Source organism: Miscanthus floridulus, chromosome 17 (assembly GCF_019320115.1).
Source record: "Miscanthus floridulus cultivar M001 chromosome 17, ASM1932011v1, whole genome shotgun sequence".
Lineage (NCBI taxonomy): Eukaryota > Viridiplantae > Streptophyta > Magnoliopsida > Poales > Poaceae > Miscanthus > Miscanthus floridulus.
The window spans coordinates 104,743,233-104,747,271 of NC_089596.1; the positions used below are offsets into that span (position 1 = coordinate 104,743,233).

Consider the following 4,039-nt stretch of genomic DNA (forward strand, 5'->3'; position numbering starts at 1 on the left):
ATAATACCCTGTAGGCTTCCTACTATGCACACACACCCTCTTAAATCAACATCTGAATAATCAACGATTTTCGAGATTATCTAACCCCCTACATGTGAGCATTACATTTTTTTGTTGCCTTGGCAATAGCATAACGGAATTGATAGGATTAGGCCGTCCGGACGGCTTTAATTTCCGGACACAACGTGGTGGCCTAACAGCCTTACATCCCTCTACTCACGGAACATTCTCTCCTAAATATATGTTCCACTTTCCTCTCTCGTACACCAGGCATCGCTCGCTCCGACTTCCTGCTCGTCGCCTGGCGTCGGCCACCCTCTCCACCATGCCCTACCGCAAGCGCCAGCCTTCCTGGGCCTGTGGATCCCAATATGCCTGCTCCCCCCTCTCTCTCTCTCTCACACACACACACACACACTCCCTTCTCTCGTCACGCCGCTCTCTCTCCCTCTCTGGTTGCTACTCACATGCACGGACAGGGCCGGCCCTGCCTGGAGCTCCCTAGTCGCTGTTGCTCCCTTTCCTTGTGGCCCTCTCGCGCCCCACTCCTAGCTCCACCAACGCCGCCTTAGGCTCGTAGTTTCCCCTGTGCATGCTCGTCGAGCAAATCCCCCACCCCCTTTCCTGCTCGTTGTGGCCATAGGACAATAACCGTGGTGAGCCATCCCTAGTGGCCCTCCACCTAGCCAGCAACGCTACCTCCGAGTCCGCCTCGCCTCGCTCCATCTCTTGCACGTGTTCTCCAGGTTGGATAGCTATCGGCACATCGCCGCCATAGTGCCGCCTTCGGCATGCTGCTGGTATGCGTGGCCGGCCCTACACCGAGCCTCCATTCGTCCAAGCAACGAGCAGATGTTGTGCTTGAAAGCGAATGTTGCAAGAGTATGTTTCAAATGTTTAAGATGTTTCAGAGGTATGTTGCAATGTTCATATGGATGTTGCAAAAGTAGATAATGATGTTTCATACGTTGCAATGGTTGTACACTTATGTTACAAGCGTCTGTTCCAAATGTTTCATCCGTTTTCCAAACGTACGTTACAAGTGTGTTTAAATGAATATTGCATATGTTTCACACATACGTTGCAAGTGTCTTATGTGGATGTTGCATATTTGTTCAATGGCTTTTCAAGTGTTTTTAGATGTTTTTGCAAGTGTTTCGGACGCACATTCAAGTGTTCCATCTGTCTTCACATGTATGTTGCAAATGTTTCATCTATATGTTTTAAAAATAAATAAGGTGTTGTTGTTGGGGACCCCACGGGCGACGTTTGGACGGTGCGGATCCCCACGTGGCCGCGCGAAACGGAGGACAGGCACGGACGTTCAGACGCATACATACGGGCGCTAGGACTGCCGATAGCATAAAGTTTTTCTTTACACTTTCCGATGAACGTAGCATCCTTGGATTAGAGTAATATCTGCCGAGCATTCCAGTTAGGCCCTGTTTAGATTCCAAAAATTTTCATCCTAAAGTGTCACATCGAATCTTGCGGCACATGCATGGAGTACTAAATGTAGACGAAAAACAAAACTAATTGCACAGTTGGATGAGAAATCGTGAGACGAAACTTTCGAACCTAATTAATCCATAATTAGACACTAATTGTCAAATACAAACAAAATTGCTACAGTAGCCAAAACAAAAAAAATTTGCCAACTGAACGCGCCCTTACAAATGCCAAAATCGAACTGGACCAGTATAAACTTGTGCCTACGTAAGGTTTTGTACACATGAATTTGAGATAATCCCGCACGCACGCGTCCAGTCCAGACGCTGAGAATGAGATGCTTTGCTGCATGGATGCATGCACCCGTCCGCCAAGCAACTCGTGCGTGGACTTGCGGATGCATCCATGATCCGTCCAGCGCCACGCGCACTACTGAGTAGGCATATAGGCATCTAGGCAGGCATGCGACACGACACGGCTCTCGGCCTCGCCTTCTCGATCGGGCGCGCACTAGCTTGCCGCCGAAAAGCGCAAAGCGCACGCGCAATCCTGCCACGAAACGATCCATCCATGGCCGATCGACAGCCCACTCCGTTCTCGTCCTGCTGGAGTGGCGTCTCACGCTTGCCTGGCCTGCCTGCATGCTTAAAGAACAAAGGTTCCCGGTAATCTCTGCTGTACCTGAGTGTGACATGCATGGCAGAACGACATGAGTGATGGGTTGACATTTGGGTAAGTCAAATCAATAACAAATGGATGCCTGCCTGCCAGATCCAAGAGAAGCCAATAATGATGTGGATTAAAGTGGGCTTATTGCCATGTCAAATGCCACTTTGCATGTAATAAGTAAATAAACAACTCCAAATAGAAAGCATGATTCCAGGTTTATTCTGCAGTCCATCCACCCACTAGCTGCCCCGCCAGGTGTTCTGTTCTGACCTCTCCTCAGTTAGAGAGACAGAGATCCAGGTTCCTCTCTCTCTCTCCCGTTTAACATTTGCAGCAAAGTCAACCCAAAAAATCAACACGGAACTGAACGAACAGCTCGAGTGCCGCCCAGTGCAGCACGCAGGCAGGCAGGCCCGAATTTTTTTTGTTTTTTTTTTGGTCTTTTTTTCTAAGTTTTTCACAAATCCGTCCCTGTAAGTATGTTTTCAAAATCTATACCCTCATCTCGAAGCCGTGGTTATTGGCGCCGAGCTTACACATTTCGACGCCAGCTTATTTGGCGCTAAGATCTTGGGTCGACGTAGGCGTCGACGTAGACGTGACGGTGACATGGCAGCCACCTCGGCGCCGGGGTCATTGGCTCCGAGATCATTGGCGTCGAGCCTGGCGCCAAGATTTATGGCGTCGATGTGGTGTTTTAAACCAGCGTCCAACCTTCCTGGCCGAGGCTTCTTCTTTTTCTTTCTCCTCACTCTCGAGTTTTTGTTCTCCCCACTTCGCCCTACCTCACGAATCGGCATATTGGACCTTGAAAACTTTAATTTGATCTGTAGATCTTCGAGAGCAAGGTATCCTCGCTCTCCTCCTAATTTTTTTTTGCATTGATTCGGTATATATTAGTCAGATTTTTCAACCTAAGAATCGTCATTACTTATGATTTCATGCAATTTTTAATATTTGTATTATACAACCATATGATGCCAAGGCGTGGAAAAGCTACCAAACCAAGGTAACCTCAGCGCATGTTGTTATATTATGGGTTCATTGTTGTGCATCAAATAGGAAACCCTAGGTTTAGGGTTTAATGTTAATTATTTTCGGTTCTTAGAACGAAATTGATTGAATTGTAGTTATGGTCGGATGACCGGAAATGCCTTCGACCCATTGCCTCTGCCTAGTGATGTTCCAGTGCCTATGTGCTTGTGCGGCGATCCTTGTAAGATAGCCAAGTCCGATGAATAGAACACATATAGACAGATGTATTGGATGTGTTCTAATTTTACGTTTGAGCCTACACTTCATCAGCTCTGCATTAACAAGATGGTGAGGAATTGATGTTGTGTAATAATTATTTTGTCTCATATAAAATCTTACATGATTTATTTATTTTGTAACAATTGTATTTGTTGCAGACCCCTCCACCGTTCTGCGATTTTGAGCAGTTGATCGACACTGAGACCAAGCCTGACGACAAGGAATGGATGCAGAAACTGTTGCGGTGGGAGGCAGATGACAAGGAGATGATGGAGGAGAGACGTAGAGAGAAGGCTACAGAAAAGGAGCACAAGGAAGAGGAGGAAAGGAGGCATGTTGCTGCGTACAGGGAGGAGAGGGAGAAGAAGCTTGAGCGTGCGTGCCAAGCGAAAGCAGTGATGGAGGAGAATCCCGATGCCCTAAGGAAGAAAAAGTGTCATCGTTGCACTCAATAGTCTCCATGACTTGATAGTTCTATGGTTTATTCATGAACAATGTTGTCTACTCTTGGACTTTTCATTGTGTTGTCATGTAATGCACTTTAAGTATAGACATACTTAAGTCATGTACTGCATTATTTAGTTTATCGGCATGTACTTCTAGTATTATTGTGTTGTTTAATGTGCCCTAGTATTTGACTTTTTATTGTGTTGTTGTTTTTATTATC

General features: G+C 46.5%; 1 pseudogene; it reads left to right on the forward strand.

The window, feature by feature from the left end:
- The first annotated feature begins 3,095 nt into the window (after positions 1 to 3,095).
- Positions 3,096 to 3,827, forward strand: LOC136514861 (uncharacterized; annotated as a pseudogene).
- Positions 3,828 to 4,039: the final 212 nt, after the last annotated feature.